Source organism: Chelonia mydas, chromosome 2 (genome assembly GCF_015237465.2).
Source record: "Chelonia mydas isolate rCheMyd1 chromosome 2, rCheMyd1.pri.v2, whole genome shotgun sequence".
Lineage (NCBI taxonomy): Eukaryota > Metazoa > Chordata > Testudines > Cheloniidae > Chelonia > Chelonia mydas.
Genome location: NC_057850.1, coordinates 49,444,432 through 49,471,040, shown reverse-complemented (window position 1 = coordinate 49,471,040; position 26,609 = coordinate 49,444,432). Strand labels below are relative to the sequence as shown.

The 26,609-nt window shown below is 39.4% G+C and overlaps 1 long non-coding RNA gene across 1 annotated transcript; it reads left to right on the top strand.

Moving 5' to 3' along the window:
* Nucleotides 1-1,863: 1,863 nt before the first annotated feature.
* On the top strand, nucleotides 1,864-25,708 carry LOC122464225. The gene is made up of 4 exons (XR_006288167.1): nucleotides 1,864-1,876; nucleotides 11,645-11,648; nucleotides 22,610-22,620; nucleotides 25,564-25,708. It is a non-coding gene; the product is annotated as an uncharacterized LOC122464225 (long non-coding RNA).
* The last annotated feature ends 901 nt before the right edge of the window (nucleotides 25,709-26,609 follow it).

Sequence of the window (26,609 nt, the reverse complement as noted above, 5' to 3'; positions counted from 1 at the left end):
GCCAAGGTACCCATGGAGGTCCTGTAGAGTCTGGAGTCACCGGGGACAGCACAGACTGGGAAACCCAGAGACAGGAGAGACACCCAGATTGCAGGAGCGGGAACTATGGTAGGAAGCAGCCCACTGGGCCTCACTGCCCTGCTACCAGGGACGAATTTACTGACTTTGGCCACTAGGCCTCACTGCCCTGCTAAGAGCGGTGAATCTATGCACTCTGGCCTCTAGGCCTTACAACCCTGTCAACTGGGGCAAATCTATTGATGCTGGCTACTGGGCCACACTGCCCTACACAGACAACTTTAATTCAGCCCCCCGTGCACATATGGATTATGATTACATGACTTAACAAGCTTAAAGTTCTTTTAAAGCAGTTTTTTAACTTGAATAAAACCTCAGAATGAAGCCATGTACAGAAGAACTGCAGCATGTTCATAATTCTGAGTAATGGGGATGTAAATAAAACAAATATTGGAGGAGTGTTGGCTAAGATTTAATCTGTATGACACCATGAAAAACTATGCTAATTTGCTACAAAGCCCCCAAAACCATCATAAATAATTGGCTATATATGCATGGAAAGTTTGTGTGGTGCTGTCAAACCCAGTTCAATATACATATTGCTGAGGGTGCAGTGTGCATGAGATGGCAAGAAAGAGGAGAAATCACAGCAACCACCATGGTGCCAATACATTGATTTATATGTATGTACTGTGGCTGCCACTTTGGTTTCAGGACTATACTTCTGCTCTCACCAAGGTGGGAGGGGTTGCAAATGCTTTGGAGGAGAGGATTAACATTGAAAATGACCTCAAAAAATCAGAAATTGGTATGAATTCAACAAGATGAAATTAAATAAAGATGAGTGAAGTACTTTGCATGTAAGAAGGAAAAATTAAATGAGCAACTACAAAATGGGGAATAACTGGCAAGGTGGTATTACTGCAGAAAAGGATCTGGGGTTTAGTGTATCACAAATAGAATGTGAATCTACAACATGATACAATTGCAAAGAAAGCTAATATTCTGATACGTATTAACAGGAGTGTCATATGTAAGACGGGAGGTAATTGTCCTGCTCCACTCACCGCTAGTCTCAGCTGGAGTACTGTGTCCAGTTCCAGGCATCACACTTTGGGAAAGATGTGGACAAATCAGAAAGAGTCCAGACGACAGCAACAAAAATGATAAAAGGTTTAGAAAACCTGACCTATGAGGAAGGGTTATAAAAACTGGGCATGTTTAGTCTTGAGAAAAAAAGACTGCGGGGGAACCTGGTAAGTCTTCAGTTATGAGAAGGGCAGTTAAACAGAGGACTGTGATTAATTGTTCTTCATGTCCTTTGAAGGTAGGACAAGGAATAATGGACGTAATCTGCAACAAGGGAAATTTAGTTTAGATATTCCTCAGACTAGGGGTCTGGACTTCATGACTTCTTAAGGACCCTTCCAGCCCTATATTTCTATGATTTTTTTTCTTATTCCCAATGGTATTTCCATGCTTCCCCATTCTGTGTTTATCTTGACATTACCAAGTGGTAACATCTAACTGTGCTGCTAAGGATATGTTGTAGAAATCTTATTATTGTGAACATGATGGGAGTTAGTGAGCTATTTCCACATGGAATATTACTCATAAAAGGATGTATTTTTCCAATAAAAATAATGTATTTTGAAATAAAGTATCTGATTGTTTGTAGAAAAGTAGACCAAGAGACACTTATTTCACTAGTGTTGTAAACAAGTCCTTTCCTATAGATCACTTTTTTGTATACTTCAATTAGTCTTATTTCAGTACAGTTTCCAACATTTCCAGTACAGGTGGAATATCTTTCTGCTGAACAAATATTCTACCAGTACTCCTAGAAAAAACTAAACATGTATATGATGCATGAATTTTTCCACACGCAAGTCTAGATAAAAGCTGCCAGTGATCAGTAGAATTGTATGGAACAAAAAATGAGGGAGATGTGCTTAATCATCATTTTCAGTACTGGACATATAACCTGCTTTTGTTATATGGATCAATTTAATAAATTTAAAGCAAAAATTATACTGAAAAATCTGCCTTTTGCTTCCCCAAACCAGAACTGTTCATCATGTTATAATGAAGGTGGAGCATAAGGTCAATGCATCTTCCTCCTCACTTTTTATTGATCGCAATTAAGAAAAGGGCAAAGCAACGCAGAAGTAATCTCGAATGTCCTTCAAATGGCCTTGAAAGAACTGAATCCAAATGTTCAAAAGTTTGATTGGTTTGGATATGAACAGAACAAAACATTAAGTTTTTCTCTCCCACTTGGTTCAACATATCCACTCCAAGAAAATGACTCTCTTACAAATAATACCATCTAGGAAAGTCTGCTGTTCCCCACAACCAGATTCCCTCAGAACATCCCTCCCCAATGATTATTTCAAGAAAAGGGCCCAAGATAGATTCCATTCTCATCATCCCATTCAGTTCATCTTTCTACTCCAAACTGGTGATCCCGATCCCTTTCTCTTACTATTACTATTATAGATGGCACAGGTTGTGATGCCTTATTAAAATTGCCTGACACTTTCTGTTATAATAAGACCCCCTTTGAAGTTGCTTTTTATTTTGCCAAAGTTTAACTGTTTGAGCTGATATTTTCCATGCTGGGTGTCTCCCTTAGGCCGATTTTGGTTCACCCATTTCTGAGAATAAAGTGAGGGAAAATGTTAGCTAGACCAGGTAAAAAAATTCTTACAGCTGTTTTGTTGAGCACTTCCCTGCTTTGGTTCAGTGACTTGAAATATGAGAGGAGTTGCCTTAGTTACAGGAATGTGTCTTTTGTTGTCCCTGTGAAAATCTGCTCAAATCTGGCCAAGTTATAAGCCTCTGAAAAATCTCAGTTCACAATGCTCAACAGACTCTTGTTAGAGTTTGGCACACAAATTCTCTGGAGATTCTATCTGTACTGAGCATGCTTCAACTACTCACAGTTCCTATGTGCTATGCATGTGCCCTCCCCATAGAGTGAACGTACATGCTTAGGGCCCTACCAAATTTACGGTCGATTCAATTTCACAGTCATAGGATTTTAAACATTGTAAATTTCATGATTTCAGCTATTTAAATCTGAAACTCACGGTGTTGTAATTGCAGGGGTCCTGACCCAAAAAAGAATTGTGGGTGGGGGGGAGGGTCCCAAGGTTATTGTAGGCACGGTTGCAGTACTGCTACCCATACTTCTGTGCTACAGCTGGCAGCACCGCCACCTTCAGAGCGGGGCAGCTGGAGAGCAGCAGCTGCTGGTCAGGAGCCCAGCTCTGAAGGCAGAGCTGCCGCCAGCAGCAGCGCAGAAGTAAGGATGGCACAGTATGGTATTGCCACCCTTACTTCTGTGCTGCTGCCTGCAGAGCTGGGCCCTCAGTCAGCAGCTGCCTCTCTCCAGATGCCCAGCTCTGAAGGCAGCAGTGCAGAAGTAAGGGTGTCATGTATGGTATTGCCACTCTTACTTCTGCACTGCTGCTGCTGCAGCACTGCCTTCAGAGCTGGGATCCTGACCAGCAGCCTCTGCTCTCCAGCTGCCCAGCTCTAAAATAACTTTGCAACCCCCCCCTGCAACTCCCTTTTGGGTCTGGACCCCCAGTTTGAGAAATGCTGGTCTCCCTGTGAAATCTGTATAGTATAGGGTAAATTGCACACAAGAGACCAGATTTCATGGTCCATGATGCATTTTTCATGGCCATGAATTTGGTAGGGCCCTATACGTGCTCCATCCCAAGGCTAAGGGACTGAGCAAGACATTTCTTGAGCAAATGCTTCTCCATGCTGCTGAGGGCCTCTGGGTGCTGGGCACCAGAACTGAGAGCAGGGAATCTGTCTCTCTTGTGCTCTCAATGCTCCCCTTGCTGCTGCCCAGGCTGCGTTTAAGGAGGACTCATACTGATTTGAATCCAGGGTGGTGAGAAACAGGATGAGAAGGGAAGAGATGCAGAGCAAGGGGAGATAAAAGCCAGGATGGAGAGGGGTTAGGAGTAAAAGCAGAGGAGCTGGCGGAGAGGACAGAAGTTATGGGGAAGGGCAAGAGTCACTGTGAGGAGGAAACTATGGGCAGGAACTGAAGACTGGCTGGAGAAAAGATGGGGCAGAAGTGTCTGTAATCCACTATACCACACTATTCTCCAGAACATGCCATTTGACCCATTCTTCACCATTCCTTTGTTGTCTAGCAAATAGCTGTGAAACTCACTGGCAAGTGTTTACATTCATCCCCTCTAGTGGCAAATCCACTATCTTCTACTGTTATCAGTCAACTCAAGAGGCAAAGGACTGTCCTGTGGATCTAAAGATCCGAATCCTGCTTATGACCAAGTGGGAATCAAAATGGTTCCACATGATGGAATTTTGGGGTTTTTTTTCAATATTTAATTTTAAAAAAAGTTACATTAAAGTCTACCAATACCATCTTTGCTCAGATGCAATTTACCATCAGGGTTTGTGAGCCATGGAAACCAACTCAAGAGACTGTGAGTAGAGAGGACGAACAGATACAAGACATGGAGCAAGAAAGGAACAAAAAAATATTTAGAAACAGCAAAGTAAAGCAATTAGAAAGCAGTAAACATATATGAAAATGCAACAGATTAATTAAAACACGAACAAAGAAAAGTGAACAAAATAGAGGTTCTAATGCAAAGGAAGGGAATAGAACCCAATAAAACTAAACAGAAACAGAAAGCCAAGATTGATGGAGTAAGTGTAAGGAAAGATAAATAATAGAAATGGCTGTTTAGAGTGAGATTTTCTAAAGCACATAAAGTCAGTGGGCTTTGTGCTCCCACGTAGAGCTGATTATGAGTTTTCCATCAAAAAATGCCAGTTGGTCAAAACCAAAACTATTTGCAGGAATGTATAAGTTTCTCAGGTTTGGGATGGAATTTCTGGTCAAACAAGAAAGAGAGAGAAATAAAACCACACAGAGCAGAGACTTGAACCTGGGTGACCCACATTTCAGGTGAGTGGTCTAACTACCAGGCAATTGGCTACTGTCTGTGTGTGTGTTGAGGGGGAGGGTCTGCCTTTCTCATTTTTTGTTGAAAATGTTGAAAGGTCTCTGTTTCATCCTGTAGCAGAGCAGGAGGAATTATTTTGAAATCTTTAAAATTTTCACTGGATGGGCAGACCACTTCTCCAAATGCTTTTGAAAATCCCACCTGTAGTCTAATAGTTACTGTCCCTATAGCTTTGACTATGTCAACCTCTCCATTCATCCCTCCACCATAACTCCTTTTGACCTATGTATCTGATTGTGATATCTTGTACACAGCTTAACCCCAACCTAAATCTCTTATCACATCCTTATTCTTTTCACTATGCTAATAATATCAGCATGGATGCCCTTTTGTGTCCTTGTCCCATCTCTGTCTTTTTGCACCCTTTTTCCTGCCTACACATGGAATATCCTGTTCACCAATCTATCTTTCTTTCCGTATTCAAATCCCTTCTGAAAACTCTCGTCTACATTATCCTCAAGATGTGAGTCTAGCTTAAAACAAACAGTGGTCCAATTTATTCCTCCTGTGGACTTCTCAATGTGTCCTCATGATAGCTCTGTCTTTAAGAATTTAAGCTCTCTGGGGGCAGGCACCATCCTTGTTCTGTGTCTTATTCAGTGCTGACAGATTGTTAACACTTCATAATTAATGAATAATAATACATAATTTGAAGAATGTTGGTTTCCTTTCTCACACAAAGCACATCCAGATAAGAGAGGGGGTCTTATGAGCAGGTATAATTCATGTTCTCAGTTGTGATTGGCTTTGGGGTGGGAGGAGGTATTTTTTCATGGTCTCTGTGTATATAATGTCTTCTGCAGTTTCCACAGTATGCATCCGATGAAGTGAGCTGTAGCTCACGAAAGCTTATGCTCAAATAAATTGGTTAGTCTCTAAGGTGCCACAAGTACTCCTTTTCTTTTTGCGAATACAGACTAACACGGCTGTTACTCTGAAACCTGAGTGCTGTATGATGATTGGTAAATCCAATTATAGGTAGTGATTGATAATAGTTAACTCATTTCTCAGGAGAGTAGAGCACCAAGAGTCAAGGAAGAATCAGCCAACAAAAACATCATTTCATCATGCAGATAATTCACATCCACCTTTCTCTTCCTTTCAGCTGTATTGAAACATTTTAAAAATAACGTCCTTGAATAAGAACATCACAGTGCTGATTCAAGGCTCTATTTAGCTGAAAATTATTCATGCCCAATAGAAATGACATTTTAGTTTCAGACTGCCAAAGTGAACTTTATTAGTATATCATTAATCATTGTCTTGGAGGTGACACCTGGGGAAAATGATTTAGTGGAGATTAGAGCACTCGAATATAACACTGAAAATATCACATTTATTTCCAGCATCAATCAGTCAATGAAATACATTTTAGCAGAAAATGACATTTATGTACATTTAAATTTTCTGGTAATGTAATGCTTTCCTATCTATCCACAAACATTATCTTGTTTTTATTATTTTTGCATTTTATATGCAGTTTATACTTTAAATAAGAACTACTGTGCCCAATTTTGAAAATGCAAAATCTGCTAATAAAACAGATTTTGAAAGAGCAGTAGAGATAAGAAAGAAGAGATAAAGAGAAGTATTCATCAGGAATACAGGTATTTTAAAAATAGCCTTTTCTCTTAGATTTTCATCTACAACACCTGCTGCATAGCTCCTGTTTTATTTCAAAAGATTTTAAAGTCCTTGCTTCCTTAAAGGTGGCCTTTGCTTACTTTGTATGCAACAGAAAAGCAGACTTTTCTCTGAGAGAAAAACATAATTTAGCAATAGGCCCTAGAGACGGGATATGCATTCCTACCATGTGATAAAGGTAAAAATAACTTTTGTATCCCTGACTCATATCATGTGCCTCAAACTAAGGAATAAACGTTGGTCTCTTCGGGCTAAATTCACAAAGAACCTTAAGTGTGGCAACGCAGAGTGTTCTAGTGCCCTCCCCGATCTGAGGGGAAGCAGGGATTTGAACAAAGCTCTTCTGCCTCTCAGGTTTGTGCACCTGCAGGATTTTCTGACTTGCAGCTTCCTCAATCTCTCCTGTTGAAGCTGTTTCACCATGGATTAAATAATTAAGGAATTCTTGGGCCAAAGAGAGAAAATATGAGAATGACTGCTGTAGCCTGGTGGTTCGTGCACCCATGTGGGAGGCCCAAAATCCAGTCCCCCTTAGAATCATAGAATCATAGAAGATCAGGATTGGAAGGGACATCAGGAGGTCATCTAGTGCAACCCCCTGCTCAGAGCAGGACCAATCCCCAAGTAAATCATCCCAGCCAGGGCTTTGTCAAGCCTGACCTTAAAAACCTCTAAGGAAAGAGATTCCACCACCTCCCTAGGTAACGCATTCCAGTGCTTCACCACCCTCCTAGTGAAAAAGTTTTTCCTAATATCCAACCTAAACCTCCCCCACTGCAACTTGAGACCATTACTCCTCGTTCTGTCATCTGCTACCACTGAGAACAGTCTAGATCCATCCTCTTTGGAACCCGCTTTCAGGTAGCTGAAAGCAGCTACCAAATCCCCCCTCATTCTTCTCTTCTGCGGACTAAACAATCCCAGTTCCCTCAGCCTCTCCTCATAAGTCATGTGCTCCAGCCCCCTAGTCATTTTTGTTGCCCTCTGCTGGACTCTTTGCAATTTTTCCACATCCTTCTTGTAGTGTGGAGCCCAAAACTGAACACAGTACTCCTGATGAGGCCTCACCAGTGCCGAATAGAGGGGAACGATCATGTCCCTTGATCTGCTGGCAGTGCTCCTACTTATACAGCCCAAAATGCTGTTAGCCTTCTTGGCAACAAGGGCACACTGTTGACTCATATCCAGCTTCTCGTCCACTGTAACTCCTAGGTCCTTTTCTGCAGAACTGCTGCCTAGCCACTCGGTTCCTAATCTGTAGCTGTGCCTGGGATTTTTCCGTCCTAAGTGCACTTGTCCTTGTTGAACCTCATCAGATTTCTTTTGGCCCAATCCTCTAATTTGTCTAGGTCCCTCTGTATCCTATCCCTACCTTCCAGCATATCTACCACTCCTCCCAGTTTAGTGTCATCTGCAAACTTGCTGAGGGTACAATCCATGCCATCCTCCAGATCATCAGTCCTGGTTCGCTGAACTGAATGACATCACTGGTAGAATCATTTTCCTTCAAATTCTTTGTGGTGTAGAGGAAATGGGGGCAGAAAAGGCAGCTTAGGGCCTGCAATACCAAAGCAGCCAGTGGTTTGCAGATGTTTAGAAAGAAGCGGGGCCATCGCTCCTCGCACAGCAAGCAATTCTCTCCCACACGCACATGCATCAGCATGGGAATGGCCACCCGGAACAGACAATGATTCACCCAGACCAGTATCCTGTTCGTCCTCTAATGACACCCAGGCGAGTACCCAAAACAGTGGGCTAAAAGTTATGAAGGAGGTAGTCCACCTCCCTGAGGCCATTTTGTGGAATCTAGTCTAGAGGTGAGCTCTGAGCACACTTTCTAGATTGGGCTCTTCGGGTGAGTTAGGTGGAGGAAAATGTTTATCTTTCCCCAGGTTGTACACTACTCTGGAGTTTACATGTCTAGAGGCCTAGTATGAGGCTGCAGGGCACATGCCCAGAAGCAGAAACATAGACACCTAGGGACCTTTAACTGCAAATCTTTAGGCACTGAGTAAGTGTAGGTGCCTATAGCATTTGGCGGCAGCTGTGTGGAAGCGTTGTGGTATTGCATAGTATTACCGTAGTGTTCCCAGGTTCAAAATCTAAATGAGTCCTTATTAAAGTATATATTTTAAGATTAATATAATTTATGATTTTCAGAAGTGCTGTGCATCCACAACCCGAGATACAGTAAATGCTTATCAGTAACAAGTTATCAGTGCCCTTTTGCTATGTTGTTCTTACACTGCTGTTATTGAAAATTCACAGTAGGGAAAGTGCTCTCGGGGATAAGGAGTCATTGTTCTTACAAGGTGTTGCTGCAGACAAGCGTCTACTGTGTAATCAGTGTGGATGCTCAGACTTCTATAAGTCAGATCCTAAATATACAGACTTAAGTCATATATGATAACATGATGAGGTATATTTGGTGTTTGCAACTCCCTGCTGGAGCCCTGTGGTCCTATTACACCTTGCCCCAAAAAGCAGTGAGCTGAGAGTAAAAGAGTAGCAAAGGCGGGTCATTGCTGAGACAGGACTCTCCAGAGTAGCCATTTTAGAAACCACAGAGACCTGGTTCTCCAAGGGCTAGAAGGGCTAGCAACAGTCAATCAGGGCTCTTGTGGGCCAGATAAAAGGAAATGTCTGGCCTTAGCAGGTCACTTCCTGACTGGGACCAGAGAGGCAAGGAAGGGTTCTCCTCTCTGCCGAAAGGAAATAGAGGGTTAGTTAGAGTTTGTTTTCTGGATTTATTTTGCATAGTTTGGTTAGCAGGGAGAGAGGGGCCCTAAGAACATTAACCCTGATCTAAGGGTGTAGCTAAATGGGCCAGATAGAAAGATGCCCAGGGAAGAAGAAGCAATTAATTGAATTCAGAGTGACATAAATCCCAAGAAGGGGACAGAGTTTATCTGTGAGCTGAACAAAAGGCTGAATTTAAAAGGCAAGAATTGGGGCTGAAGACCCTACTGAGGGCAGATACACTATTTATGTATTGGAATTTGTGGCTTGGCTCTCTGAAGACCCAACAAAGTCAGCTGGCAGGAGGCAGCAGGGGCAAGAGGTGCCTGGGAAGTGCACTTCAGTTGAGTGTCCCATTACAGATTCATTTTAATGAGTCTATTTTTTTCATAGTAACAGAGGTTGTTGTGTCTGATCCTTAATGGCAAACTCTCAAGATGTTTTTTGGTCAGAATAACTTGCCTGAAAATTACTTGTGGGTACTGAGAAATTGCATCCAGATACTACAGTGGTAGGAGGCAATATGAACCTTAAGACAGACACACAAGTACTTCAGAAAAACCCCTATATATATATTTACAACCATTTACAAATGGAAAATTCCTGACTCAAGGAGCCCACTATTTGAGATGAAAATGAGAGAATAAGAGAAGTTTAATGTGCACATGCATCTAGTCAAATTTTGGGAGTGTCCAGAGTAAAGAGTGGAAATCTTTAAAAGAAAATATTAATCACAAGGAAATTGGACCCCTCTTCTTTGAAAATAAGTGCTGTTGTAGAATCTATAAAACAGAAATTAATATGGTTCAGCTCTTTTTAATAGACAGAGAAAGTGAGAATGAGTTGGTATCGGTGACATCAGTTTAAAAGGTACAGGGTAAAAACAGAAACAAAGAACAACAACAAGCCAATCCCCCAATCAATAAAACATGAGTACACTGGAATCTATGTATATTTGCTTTGCTCAAATAAACAATAAAAATCTCACCATAATGTCACATGCATCAGTAAGCCACAATTTGGTGGGGATTGAATGGTATAGATGAAAAAATGCATTTGGGGAAATAATATTTTCCTCAGTAAGGATGGCTCAGCAATGGCCACAAATCTGCTTTTCCTAGTGTTAACAGCAGTGACATTTTCAGAAGTAAATATTTGTGTCTGTATGCTTTGGGAGTGGAGGGATATCTCAGCCAAACACAATGTGAGATGGTATTGGGAACTAAAGGAGTCTTATAGTTAAGCTACAGGGCTAGACATCAGAAGTCCCGAGTTTTATTTTCAGCTCTGCAACAGCTCTTCCAAAATGACTTAGAACACACCCCTTTCAGCCAAATTGTGGTGTTAAAGGCACAGACATTTATTTGGTTTATAGAGGGGCATGACACTAATGACACAGTTCTTGGAGGTTTATAGAAAGCAAATGCAGCCAAAGGCCATTGTGGGAGCTCACATACCTGTTAACATAGGATTAGTCACTCGCACAATTTAACACAAGGAAAGCATATGTTCCCCCTAATGCTGTCCCCAGTTCTTCAGCTGGTGTGGAAGAAGCAGGGTGCTTGCAAAAGTAATGCTTTTTCCCATCCCTTCCCCACTATGCTTGTGGAGCATGGAGTGCTTGATTTCTCCCCCACGCCCCACACACAGGACCACAAGTAGGAAACAGGTTTCTGACATTCTACACCGATAGAAGAGTAGCCAGAATCCTGCCGTGCCTCAGTTTCCTCACCTGTAAAATGGGGATGATAAAGTTTGTAAAGATAAAATTTTTGGATATAAGGTGCTATAGAAATGCAAGATGTAATTAATAATGAAATAAATGAGGAGGGGAAAACTGGAAAACAGACTTTTTTTCCCAACAGAAACATAGGAGGTAATAGTAGCAAAAATCTGTTTGGTGCTAACGCCAAGATCTCATAATAACACAGACTGATTATAAAAATAATGACCCTAATGAACGCTTTTTCTAGGGGACTGATATAATCCAATGCGTATTAACAGACCTAATGTGTATACCAAGGTATCCTTTAATGAAAGGAATGGATGCTTCCAGAACCCAGTAACAACCAAAGGCCAAATGAATAAAGGATATTGCAAAGAACTTTAAGTATTAATAGTTAACTGAACCTATTTTGTTTCAGATAAAGGTCAAGAATTAATTTACGGTACCATTATCTCAAATGTGAAATCTTATGTGGATGGAGGCTTAAACCTTGCAGGGCTGTTATAAGTTGCTACAGCAACTGGTAAAGGTTGAAAACTAAGATCAATGCAGTCAAAAGTAAGAAGGCTGAAGTTAGGGTTCATTGTTCATTTTATGTTGTTACATAAGAAAGGCCACACTGGGTCAGACCAATGGTTCATCTAGCCCAGTATTCTGTCTTCACACAGTGGCCAATACTAGAAGCTTCAGAGAGCATGAGCAGGGCAATTGTCAAGTAATCCATCCTGTCGTCCTGTCCCAGTTGCTGACAACCAGAGGCTTAGGGGCACCCAGATCAAGGAATTACATCTCGCACAATCTTGCCTAATAGCCAGTGATGGCTCCATGAACGTATCCAATTCTTTGCTGAACCCTGTTATACTTTTGGCAACATTCCTTAGCAACCGAGTTCCACAGGGTCAGTATGTGTTGTGTGAAGAAGTACTTCCCTATGTTTGTTTAAATCTGCTGCCTGTGGATTTCATTGGGTGATCCCTGGGTCTTGTGTTATGTGAAGGGGTAAATAACACTTCCCTGTTCACTGTCTCCACACCAGTCATGATTTTATAGACCTCTGTTATATTGCCTCTTAGTGGTTTTTTATCTAAGCTGAACAGTCCCGGTCTTTTTGTTGTTGTTGTTGTTGCTCCTCTCTGTACTATTATCTACTATTATCTCCAATGGGATGAGGCAACCAGAACTTCATGCAGTGTTCAAGATAGGAGGCGTACTGTGGATGTATATAGTGGCATGATGATATTTTTACTCTGATAATCTATCCCTTTCCTATTGGTTCCGAACATTGTTAGCTTTTTTGACTGCTGCTGCACACTGAGCACATATTTTCAGAGAACTATCCACAATGACTCCAAGATCTCTTTCTTGAATGGTAACAGCTAATTTAGATCCCATCATTTTGTATGTATAGTTGGGATTCTGTTTTTTAATGTGCATTACTTTGCACTTATCAACATTGAATTTCATCTGCCATTTTGTCAACCAGTTTTGTGAGATCATTTGTACTTGAGTAATTTTATATCAACTGCACACTTTCCCACCTCACTGTTCACCCCCTTTACCAGATCATTTATGAATATATTGAACAGCACAGGTTCCAGTGAAGACCATGGCGGAACCTGCAATTTATCTCTCTCCACTGTGAAATCTGACCATTTATTCCTACCCTTTGTTTTCTATCTTGTAACCAGCTACGGATCCTCGAGAGGACTTTTCTTCTTATCCCATTACTGCTTAATTGAAGTAGTGATGTCTCCTGATGGTAGCACACAATGAATCAATTGTTCTCTTTGAACCCCCCACTTATCCAAGTATTTCAGATGTCCCCAAAACATTTTGTTTTTATAAAGAGGATTCTTTGAAAGCATGGGTGAACCAGCACATATTGTGGGCAAAAAAGTAGACAAAACCACATTTATTTTAAACTTTATCAGTGGATGGAATGTATTGAACATATTATAGAATGACTTAAGTCTTCTCTGAATACTTGACTGACTTTCTTTTTTACACAATTGAACAGCTCTCCTTTGAATGTAATTATCGCTGAATTTAATTATGAAGTATAAATTGATACCCTGCCATCTGGTCACTGTGGCTATTGCTCCACCCTGCTCCTTTCCATGGCTTGAAAGAGACTGATTTTTGAAAACGTGCCCTTTTATTTTTAGCTGTCCAGTATAAAGAGATCATAACAATTTTGTCACTCTTTCTCTCCTGGACTAGCATAACTAATCACTGTCACTTTGTTTATTATTGTAACTTTTGAAGAATCCTATTGCTGCTTTCTAGAATACAGTGATTGGCTGTGGTCATTCCTTCTCTCAAAGGATATCATGGAAACAGAAAAGGGCCAGAGGACAGCAATGAAAAGGATTTAGCTGTATGGAGTGCATATGAAGAATGATGGGAAGCATCAGGACTATTCCATTTAGACAGGATCTGAATAAGAGGTGACATAATAGAGATATAAAATAATGAAAAGCATAGAGATGGTCACTTATTGGGGCTTAGTGGCCTGTTGACAGGCCCTAACTCTTCTTGTTTTAGTACACCACTAGCCTCTTAAACTGCTTCCTTTAATACCCAATAATAGTGTTTGCATTTCTCCTTTCATTGAACTTTTCTCTGACATCCATAGCCATTTTACCAATAAGCTACTGGGAATATTTATTCAGGGACTACAGAAGAGATCTTGTTTTCAAGACCTACTACTAGGACCCAAGTGGGAGTCAGTTGCTATATCCTACCCATGAGTTAATTTAATAGTGCTAATCATACCTTCCAATTTCCTTCATTTTATGTATGAAAATTCGCTACACTGACAAGAAGAGCTTTGTGTAGCTCAAAAGCTTGCCTCTTTCACCAACAGAAGATGGTCCAATAAAAGATATTACCTCACCCACTTTGTCTCTCTAAGAATCCCTGTAGTCAGGTCATTAACCAAACTTCCTTTTGAACTTTCCTAGCAGAGTTGGAGAAACGCAAAGTTAAGAAAGCTGTCTTTCAGTCACTTTTATACTGTCCTTGCTACCTTCCTTTAAACTAGTCATCTTCTGTGCTGTCTTCTCCTCTCAAAGGTATGAAATCTTGTTTACTGACAGGTTTCACTACCAGCCACCTTCATCTCTTCTTTTGAGTTTCCAAGTTATAGAACTTTACCTCTGAAAAGCACCATCCACAAATGAAGAGGTAGTGGCTACTTTATATCTTGTGTAATAGCTATAGCTAGCCAAGATTGTTCTCATTATGGCAAATATCATATGGCATGTATTAGAAATGACCTTACCTAGTGTTAATACTTTCTTTTTTGTATTATTATTATTTTTGTTTCTTTAAACATTGTTGGTTTGTAGTGTAATAGCATTTTGAAGCTGCTGTGGTCTATTGTTAAATCTATCCTAATATGTACTGCTGGATGAACCATTAGGATCGTAGGTAGGAGTATTAAAATAATTTTGGAAACAAAACGTTGCATTGTGGATTACTTCTGTTTAATTTATCAATTAACATTGCGATTAATTAAGAGATTTTTTTAAAAAACCATAATGACTATGAATATTGTTGTATATTATATTTTTACAAAAATGTTACTAAAATTAGCATTTCTGATTGCATTCTGGTGCTGCTAAATCCAAGTAAATCCATTACTGAAAAAAAATTATAAATGTAAAATAAAATGGCTCGTATGCTAAGCATGTTATGTCAACATTTTCTCAGGAGTGAGTTTTTTAATGTCTGAGTTAAATGCACTTATGACTACATTAGGACAGTTCCTGTACAGCTATGCTATAATAATCATTATAATAATTGTATTTGTATTATTGTTGTAGTATGCAAAAGTCCCCATTAAAATTAGGTACCATAGCTTAGTACAAGCATATAGAAAGACATGATCCATGCTCCGAGGACCTAGCATTCCAATAAGAAAGGAGGAGTGGGAGAGAAAGACTAAAGGGGAAAGGGATAATACTATATACACACAAAGTTTTTAGGGGGATGATAGCCACATGGCTTGTTAATTCCTGCTTTTTAAATTTATTTTCTATGTCTAACCCTTGCTTGTTTTGTTTTCAGGTATGTTAAACCTTGGGAAAAATGCATTGCTCAGACAGTGCATCACAAAGCAGAATTAAGGCTGGTTTAACCAGCTACTTGGGAATTCCCCTGACCTACCACCTCCTATAATGTCAATACCCTGCCTATCCCCAGAGTAGGAGATGTGGCCAAAGAAGGAGGTGTGGCCAAGGAACCACTGCAACCTCCTGATATTCCCTGCTCTTTCTTCTTTCCTCCCAACCATGAATGTGTCTTAATGCCACATTTGTCCCATACCCTTGTGCCAAGTTAAGCTTAGCTTGTCTGGTGAATCTGGGCCCTTCCTTGATTTCTGTATTTTAAAAACTTAATTTTAACCATTTTCCTGTCTTTTCTGTAAAAAATAATAATTAAAGTTGCATTTTCTGTTTCCAATCTGACATAGTCATCTTTCAAAGCAGAACCCCACTGTAAGAGGAGTGTTTTATAATGGAAGTGGTGGGGCAAAAAAAAAAAAAAACCCTTGTTATTAGTACAACTTTTTTCAGTCCCAAATTCAGTTCTCATGGATTCTGGTCTAAAACCCAAGTAATTTCACTTAAGTCAATGGAATTATACAGCCTTTCCATTAGTGGAAGTGGACTCAGAGTTTGGCCCATTGATCTTCCCTTTGTTCTGTACAGGCAATAGCACAGCAGAGGCTTGGCAAATAATAAAGGGATGTTGTTTAAAAGTAGAACTGTTTATTGTGGATGATTTTACTTCTTGGAGTATAACTTCCTGCCTTTTGTTAACATTTTATCTGTATCGCTGATTCTTTAAATAACAGTAGTGTCATATCATTTGTAACCAGGCACACATGCACCAAGAGTTTCATGGAAATTAATTTCTTTACACAGCCTGCACCTTTCATCTCATTTTCTCACATATGTTAAAAAGCTTGTGGAAGTTAAAGTAGGGTATCTTTTCCCCATAGTAAGCAAATTAATAGAGTATACTGAGGGATAGAATAAAAGAACACCTGTGCAGTAATAAGATAATAGCAGATCTCCCAAATGAATATAGAAAGGGAACATCTTGCCTAACTAACCTCTTTGCCATTTGGAGGAGATAACAGATGTTGACCACTGTTGCCTATATGAAAGAATTTCGGGGGGATTTTCCTAATCCTTTAGTAAATTATAAAACGAGATTCTGCTTTGGCCGTCAGAATGAAACACGACAATGGAGAAAAAATTGGTTTAAAAATATCACAGGAAGAAGAGTTATTGGAATCAGAAGAAAAAGCTTCACACATCAGAGAGGAGTTGTAAGAGGATAGGAGGTATAAACTCAGTTAGGTGATAGAGGGTCAGTGCTCAGGTGTTCAATCTTTCTAATTTTATATAATCACCTTGCCAGGAAACCCAATTAACAACTTGTTGTATTTTCTAATAACTACTTTTTCAAAGTTCAGTTTTAATGTAGGAGTGTATGCATCAAAAGGAATTCAGACAGTTCAGGCTTCGCTGTGTAATTGGCTTGACACATGGCAAATTAAATCTAATATTGAGGAATATAAGGTAATACACATAGTATTGCAAGAATGTGATAAGTAAAAAAGTAAATGGGACTGAACTAAAAGCAGGTGGCTTTGAAAATATCCTTGAAATTCAAAAGATTACCAAGATTGAGCTGGGCTATAACTGATATAGATCATCCTTGTGCATGACATTACTGAGAACATCGTGTGCCATTTTTAACACTTTCAGCAATATTTAGAACAGAGAGCAAAAGCCTGATGCCAGGACCGAAATGTAAGACTTATGTTTGTCATGGTAAAAGTCTGATTCAAATTTGCTTGTGCAATAGTGCATGCACTTGTAGGCACTGACAGAAATCCTGATCGCATTGAAGTAAGTGGTAGCTTTGTCGTTGACTTCAGTGTGGCCTGGGTTTCATCCACCTTGTTTTAAATAATCAGGCTGTGACTTATTATGCAAGCATGTGGTGTTCTAATATGCGCTTTTTAAAATAGTTAAACAGCATTGTAATTCCTGCCCCAAAATTCTCTGCTTTTGCCCTACATTATATATAAAGATGAGTCTATAACATTAAAAAACCTGCTTATTTTTAAAATTTGAAATATGAGATCATCTCTGTTTTCACTCTATCGGAGGACTGTGCAAAATTTGGATAATCCAAATAGCAATGTCACATGAATGTAATCTCACCCACTCCTTCCAACAGAAAGAACTGTGGGACTGTAGTGTATTGGGAAGATTTCATGAGGTAAGTGATGGCTCTTGGGGCCTGAAGAAAGTTGTGGCCTTGCAGGATTGAGGTGATGGGAAGATGTTTGTTGTTTTTATGTAATACTGCTGTGTTTTGAATTTTGGGTGTGTGGGAAGGAACGTAACTCCCCACTGAAACCATGTAAACTGAAATTAGCAGGTTTCTCATAGTTGTGTTTACAAGGCTATTTCCCCCTTTTACTTCTTCTAGTTTTCTAGTGAGCTGAATTACAGAAACTGAATCAGTCAATAGGAATAATTTAGTTTTTGTACTTGTGAGCCATATGGGAAGTCATTCCACAGCATAATTACTAATAAATGAATATCTAATGGTTTATAAACAAATTAACAAGCTTACTGTTGCTTTATAGTCTGCATGCATATGCATAGTTACAGTATCCATTGCATTGATTTTTGCATGTGCTAACAAGAACATTATGATGAATACTTACAAGATAATTAGAATTTCTTACTTTAAAACACCATTAAAATTCATTTGTATATGCCCAGAAGTTCCCCCTTAAAATAGTTATTAAAAGTTTGTGAAGAACAAAATAAAGTTTCTGAAAGTCATTTCTCATATGAAAATCTTATTAGGAATAAATTGTACTCTGTTCAATCTGTATAATGTAGTACATCAATGCCATAAGCAATGTGGAACTCTCACATTTAATGTTTTAGCAATATAATGAAATGGAATGCAGAAATATAGCAACACTTCTTTTGAGTCTTTCTTCATTCAGAAGAAAGCGGAGATCATGCACGGCTATATTATTGCAGTTGTACCACAGCACATCATAAATTAAATCATCTCAGGACAGAAAAAAACAAAAAAACAAAAAGCCACACTTCTTGATAGCCTCCTCTGTCAGCATGTTAGAAGATTATTTATTATTGAAATCTGAAAGGAGTTTTGGAGCAAGTACAGAACAGAAAGAGAAATTAAATATGAAGGGAAACATCTTCCTGGAGGCATTGGGCCCTCTGTTGCAGTAACATTCTGCAATCAAGGAGTAAACAAGGTGTTTTTCAAAGTGAGAATCTTGTGGGAGTACAGTCTGTCCAGAAGTACTGAAATCAAAGCAAAAGGGATGCATGATGACAGTGTATTTATTTTTGTTTAAAGTCAAGGTAGCTAGTGTCTTAACAGGGCTGTGTGAAAGGTTTGACTATAACCCTGAACCCACAAACAATCCCAGTGAGTTCAAGCACTAATACAGTCTGTAAAATCAGTCTATGGGACAGATTTTCAAAGCTATTTGGGTGTCTATCTGCAGCTTTAGGTAACTAAAAAGCAGTAATGAAAATCTGACTCTGTGTACAAATGTACTTGAAGTGGGCTAGATGCTAAAGGTCCTTCAGGCACACACAACTGCCCCCAATCTTTCAAAGTCCCAGAACTCACTATCTTTACTTCAGTTGGTTTCTGCATGTGCACAGACCCTACATCCTGGAGTTCGATGCCCTGGAATCTTTAGCAGACACTGTGAGGTCTGAACCCAAACTAGGCTATTTGGAAGGCCACTGCCCAGTTCTATACAAGGATTTCATAGCTGTGAGAGTGCTGAATATTCCTGCCTTGACCCCATCATGCCATTGCAGAGGAGAAACACACTCATTGCCTGCCCACCTGCCACATTTATTGATCCAGCTACATGCAGTCCCATAATCCCATTCATAGTAATTTGGAAACACTCGAGACTTTCTATTTGTAGAAGGGTGGAATGTTGTTGTTGCTGTGGTAATGCTGTCTAGGCTGCTAAGCTGTGACAACTGCTCAGAGCTTCTGTTCTTGGAGCTCCAGTGTTATCAGCACTGACAGTTCAGCAGACCTCAGTGTTACTCATAAAGAAAGACCATTTGGTGTGATGAGAAGATGTGGTGGATAAGGTGTGGTGAAGGTCATCGCCAGGTTTACTGTTGACAAAACACGGTCTTCGCACCCTGGCTTTGTGGTTACAGGTACACTAACGCCTGTGACAATGGACCAGCTGAGTCGGCAGCGGGAGTCTCTGCTACCCCCTAGGCTGACTTCTCCTTTTATACATTGATACAAAGAAGTTATGTATTAGACTCCTGACGTGGTTAGTTACCAGCCCTACACCTTGTACCGGCTGGTTCAAATAAAACATCCCCATTCATTATTCTATCATCCTGTTCTTATCTTACTTGGGGTTGGCATGTTCTTGTACCTTCTCCTAGGAATGTGTTTATGCATTTACTTGAGAACGCTAGGTGTTCCTGTACTATCGTCTAGGAATATGTTTACATGAGCGCCTATTATTTAGTACTTCTTAGGAATGCTTGTATTTTAGCAATGCTAGCCGGACCTTTGCCAAGTTCATGTACCAGGCAATGAACTTATAAGCAAGTGTCTGCTGTATGTCAGGGCCTGATTTTTTGCTCATAGCATGGCCAGCTTTGCTGATTGTGGGTCAGGTCTTTGGTATTCCAGAAGGCCCCGTGCTCCAGGCTCTCTCTCTCTCTCTCTCCTATGCTATTAATCAGGAGTTAGATATTACAGAGCATTATCTGCAGCAGGAGAAAACTATCTGCAGAATATCACCTCTGTTGCTGCCCTATGTAAGGGGAAAAAACTTCCTACCAGTGTCTGTACCTAGAATTATTTCCAGTGACTTTGCACTCCTTACCTCACATCTCTCTAATGACCTTGGGGAAGATGTACCCAGAAGGCAGAAGATGAACGTTAGACCACAGCCACCCAACCCCTAAAAGACATCTAAGACAAATAAGAATTTGCAATTCTGGGGCTGAGATTAGAAAGGGGGTGGCTCTAATGGAGTCTGATCCTCCAAGTGAACCTACAGGGAATGGAAATGGAAGTCTATAATGGACTGTGCTTCATGCTGCAACTGAAGCACCTAGAAAGTTATACCTAGTAATTAAATTGAAAAATGAGTGATCATAGAGGAAAATGAACGGTAGAGAGGCCGCAGCACTGGAATGAGCATAGGGAAGTTGAAAAGTCCTGAGCAGTGCTGGTCAAAAACTGTCCATCAAAACTGTGTGTATTTGTTTTGGTTTGGTTTTTTTGGTGGAAAATTAGCTTTGATGAAAAGGCTCTTTCCACTGAAAATTTTAAATTTTCATCAAAAAAGCTAAAGACCTCAACGTTTTCTGGTTCTGACTGAAAATTTTCTTGTTTGGGTTTTTAACAAAAAATCTATATTCTCCACAGCTTTTCTTTTTTTTTTTTTCTTTTTTTTTTTTTTTAGTATTCATCAGAAATTTCCATGGGAGAAAAATGTTTCATTCCTAGCTCTTGTCCTGAGTTCTAAACTCAGCTCTGACACTAATTGATTGTGTGGCCTCAGTGAAGTCACTTCATCTCTCTCTCTCAGTTCCCTCTCCTGCAAAATGGGGATCTTAACACTTAGGTGCCTCACTCTGGTGTTGTGATGATTAACTAGTTAATGTATTTACAAAACCATTCTGTATTGTTCTGCTGTGGAACACTGTCCCCATACAAACCTGAAATTGATTCAGGGACTTGCTGGCAACCAAAGAGGGAAATAGAGGGCTTCCCATGGGTTCACCGTGCCATTTCCATGAAACCTGGGATTCAGTACTGCCATTGTTCACTGGGGAGAGAGCAAAATTCAGTAAATTATGTAAAAATTGTAGAGCGTGCATTTGAACAGAAACTTTGAGACATGGAGTCAAATAAATTGGTGAAATAACTAAAGCAGAATGACATCAAATAGGCCCCTGAGAAACTTTTATGGTATGATGCCAATATTCTTTCCTTTTCTACAACATGCTATGTTAGGATATACCTCACTAAGTTAATCGTAGAGACATGCTTTCCTTATATCTTTGTTTCCTGGAACAAATTAACAACTATGGAGGATGGGTGTTGATGGAGTAATATGATGCCTATGAAAGTTCCTTTGTGCACAGATCAAGTGATTGCACAAATACCTCAGTGAGACTCTCATAAGTAGCAGAAGATTATAAAAGTGTGGTGTTTAGGAATTGGATAGTGTCCCTTTAAATAGTGAGCCTCTCTGTCTTGGTTAGCAAAAGCTACCAGAACCCTCACAGAGCAGCAGTGTGTATCTCTATTTAGGCCTTCTGTGTTTGTATATAGATATTAGACACAGTTATTTGGAACTCAACTGTGTCCATATAGTTCCCTCATATTCTTAATGTGTAGAAGTCAAAGATGCAGCAAAAGATAACAATGGAAATATTAATATTAAATGAAAGTATGATGCATTGTATGTACCTCACACTACATCAGTCAGAGGAGGGGTTAGTTCCCTTTGAAGGGAACCTGAGGAACTGCCCTATGCTATAGCAGCTGCTCAAGCTTCTGACTGAAACAAGCAGATCCTCACTTGGGCTCATCAAGAAAATTACATAAACAGGAAATGTAAACCCATCATCAACAAATAGTAAAAAGAGACATAAGAGACCTTAACAAAAATTATTATTGCTTTGGCTAGATTTGTAGTGTTGCTGTTTCTGAAACATATTACTTTCCATTTCCTCTTGTTCAATAGTCCTGCATATTTTTCTAGAAAGACTGATGTCTATTAATTGCTGATGTCTATAAATTAATTAACTTTTCATCCAATTACCAGGAAAAAAAACCCTAATATTCATTTGCTACTGACTCATTCTTCCTTTACTTTGGATCATTTCCCTTGCAAAAATTGCCTTAAAATCAGGAGAAGAAAGGGAAAAAAAAATCAACATATTTTGACAAATGGTGTTGAGTAAGTTGATGTGATTTTGCAGAACCTGTTTTTCCTCTTAACTCTTGAGACTGACTTACATATGTGAGCTTTAAATTCTCTTTGGGGTTTATGGTTTGAGTGACTCTTCATCCTAAACCTTTAAATTTTAAAAGCTTCCCAGTTCAAATCAATTATTTAAGCATGCACAGAAGGTATCTATCTCATATGGAAATTTCAAGTCTCTGCACAGAGTGCGAAGAAGTCTCTTAATCTCTTGTTTGACTATGTGGTTTTAAGAACTGTAACTAGTAGTATTTAATTGCCTACAAACTGTGCTGTGAGCAGCTGCACCATGCCTTGATGGAGTACCATCAATTCAAATTAATTTGTCCAAAATGAGTTACAAATTATTTTTGTAAACTACACATTGATCCTACAGGGTTATTATACCAGCTGAACTGGATGTCATTTGCCCCATCTGCTATAGCAGATGCTTTATTCCAATCTGAATATTAAATCAATTTTGCAAGCAATTTTCATAATTGTAAAAAACATTCAGAAAATGAAAGGAAGATTATACACTTTTTTGATGACTGGATGTATTCTTCTTACATATCACATAGCACTAAAATGCATTACAAACGTAAAATGTCACACAAGTCAGATCATTCTAAAGAACACAATATAAATTAACTACTAAATGTATTCCTAGCAGTGATGATATCCACTGCTGCATTTTCCCCTAAAAGTCCTTGATGCTACATTTTCAAGCAAAATGCGGTGTAATTATTCTAAATTATGTTTTAGATTTGTAACATAGGTCTGTTGCCTCAGCTCAGATGCATTTGTTGCTGTAAGGGCAAAGTCCTTCATTTTTGGTTTTTAACTATTTTTTTTTCAAAAAAAGCCTGAGTTTTACAAAAAGCTGCTATTCTTTTTTTATGGTTTTTCACCCAAATTATGGAACCCATCAAAATACTAATTATGTTAAGAAGATCAATACCTTAGGTAGATATAATTGTATTAATAATTTAGACAACCTTCCATTCATATTTAGACTGTTAAAGGAAGACAATGCAGTGAAAGATACACACATATACCTCAGTGCTCAAGTTCTAAGAAAAGAGGTGTCAGAATTCCCCAGAGTTCCCCTTCTGCACCAGGGAGATGGGTCAGGAGTACTCTTACTTTTGTCTTATTTGTTGCTTGCTTTTCTGTCCTTCTGTCCCCCCAATATTAACCCTGATATCTACCCAGAAAATTATTAAGTTAATTTTTGCACTGATTTTCACCTGTTTAAATTTTGTAATGAACACAGACAAAGCCCTGGGAAATTTTAAACAAAACCAAAACCAAAGGTCCTTGTGAAGGCCTGCCACCATCTGGCCCTCAAAAAAGATACAATGGCATTAGAAAAGGTTCAGAAAAGGGCAACTAAAATGATTAGGGGTTTGGAACAGGTCCCATATGAGGAGAGATTAAAGAGGCTAGGACTTTTCAGCTTGGAAAAGAGGAGACTAAAGGGGGATATGATAGAGGTATATAAAATCATGAGTGTTGTGGAGAAAGTGAATAAGGAAAAGTTATTTACTTGTTCCCATAATATAAGAACTTGGGGCCACCAAATGAAATTAATGGGCAGCAGGTTTAAAACAAATAAAAGGAAGTTCTTCTTCACTCAGTGGACAGTCAACCTGTGGAACTCCTTGCCTGAGGAGGTTGTGAACGCTAGGACTATAAGAGGGTTTAAAAGAGAACTGGATAAGTTCATGGAGGTTAAGTCAGTTAAAGGCTATTAGCCGGGATGGGTAAGGAATGGTGTCCCTAGCCTCTGTTTGTCAGAGGGTGGAGATGGATGGCAGGAGAAAGATCACTTGATCATTACCTGTTATGTTCACTCCCTCTTGGGCACCTGGCATTGGCCACTGTCGGTAGAGAGGATGGTGGGATGGATGGACCTTTGGTCTGACCCAGTATGGCCATTCTTATGTTCATCAGTTACCTGTGAAGTATGAAGGTAGGCAAGCAGAATATGAAAGTGTTTCCATTTATTATTATTAGTTAACATCAAAGGGAGAAAAGGAACAAGAAATGTATATTCATTTTTGGATTCTAAATTAAGTAAACCTGTCCTCATTCTCATCAAGCATTTTAAAGGGTGAGGTGGAGAGGGTGGGACAGTGAAAAGGCTAGAAACATGCACATGCACATGCCCATGCCTGCCAAGGGACATGGTAGAGAAATCTGAAAGGAGAAAGGGAAATGCAGGGTGAGAAATGGGCAGGGAGGGATTAAAGCAAGAAGTTAGGATCATGACATCATTCAGTCAAAATACAACTATATGGAGCCTCCACGTCTTGTGGAATTTCTCGAGTCACTCATCATGTTTGACTGTCTAACAGCTTAAGGGGGGGGGTTCAGAATCAGTGCAGCAGAATAAGCTAGCCTTTTAAGGGTGATTTCCTTTCATGGGGCAATATCTTTGGCCCAGGGTTCAGGAGTAGGAACATATGCTAGCAAAAGCTTTTCTGTGACAATCTTATATATCCTAGAAAAAAGAGGTTTTGGTTCCAACTACCAAAATATGATTTCCTTCCAATACATAGGAGGGAAAATCTTCCTTTTGAATGGAAACAATGGGGAAAAAAGTGTCAAGTCTACATGTGAAAGTCTTGCTTGGTGAATGCATGCTGCATACTGTTTTGCTTGAAACTATCAGTTTACCAAAGAGAAAATCCTTTATATTCCTGAAACCTCCCTCCCTTGAAATATCCATTTATTTTATTGTATGCAGTGTTGTTCTAGCCATGTTGGTCCCAGGATATTAAAGAGACAAGGTGGGTGAGGTAATAGCTTTTATTGGACCAACTTTGGTTGGTCAGAGAGACAGAGCTCTTCCTCAGGTCTAGGAAAGGTACTCAGAGTGTAACTGCTAAATACAAGATCAAACAGATAGTTTAACATAAGTAGTTAGCACATATTCTAAGGGACTACTCAAGATGAAGTTGCCTGTTAACACCCCACAGTAATAGGACAAAAAGGGGGGTTAGAGGGTGTGACTCATGGCTAGAAAATGTTAAATATCCTGCAAAATAAATTATACATACTCAAAAGACGTGGGGAGATAATGTTTGTGTTTTTATGTATTTACATATGTCTGAGTAAGGTCAACAATGTAATCAACAGTCCCTGTCTATGCTGTATTCTGATAATTCAGAGATCAAAAGAACATCCTGACATTTAAATGAATTATAAACATGGGATATCTCTGTAGTCATCTCTCTTTGAAATGTACAGCAAAAATCTGTGAATGGTGGAGGAACAAGCAAATTGCCTTATGTTAATTCTATAGCTAATACCGGTGATAGACCTCCTTCAAAGTCATCCTAATTAACTTTTGTTCCCAGAGGAACTCCCAACTTGTCACAGAGGACATGAAATTGTATAAAAGATCCTTGGATCCTGATTCTGTCATCTCTGATCTGCTTAGGCTTCATCAGGGGAAGTTTGAGTCACAAGATTGAGGTCCTAGTTATGCTGGTACGCCCTGAATATGATATCTGGACATTGGACTATAACCTATGAATGATTTCTAAAAGAACTCTTTGCAACTACAAAGCTCACCATCTCTGCTATGAATCTGCACCAAAATGAATTGAACTCATGTCTGTATGTATATTGATATTTTAACTATGCTCTCTCTCTTTTTTTTTTAATAATTTTAGTTTAATTAATAAGAATTGGCTGTAGAGTGTATTTGAGTAAGATCTGAAACATTCATTAACGTGGGAGGTACTGTGTCCGATCCTTTGGGATTGGTAGAACCTTTTCTTTTAGATGATGAAATAAAACTTTCAGAAATCACCATTTTTGACTTAAGTATCTGGATGGAGGCCTGATGCTGGATCATTTTAAGGGAACCGTGTTGTTTGGACTTCTGAGTAACCAGTAAGGTAATAATGAAGCTGTTTTGTGCTCGTTTGGTAAATCTAAGTATTGGAATATCCACCAGCTTTATGGGGATTGTCTGCCCCATTCTTTGCAGTTCACCCTAACTGAGTGACCTCAGCTGGCCCCCACTGTGACTCTGGTCACAGTCGGTTACAAATTGTTCTAATAAGCCATAAATCTTTATTAAGACCATGACTTTTAATGTCAAGCAAAATTATGAATTTAAGCTCCCAGGCTTGTCTTTTGAGAGTGTTATTCAGGTTTTCTTTGAGGATGAGGACTGCGAGGTCAGATATAGAGTGACTGCCTTGTGAAAAGTGTTCACCCACAGGTGATATGGTATTTTTGTCTATCATTTTCCTGTGAGAGTTCATTCGAGAGCATAGTGATTGTCTGGTTTCACCCACATAGTTGTTATTGAGGCATTTAGTGCAGTGAATGAGGTACAGCACATGTAGTGATAGGCATGTGTAGGGCACATGGATCTTGAAAGGGGTGTTGT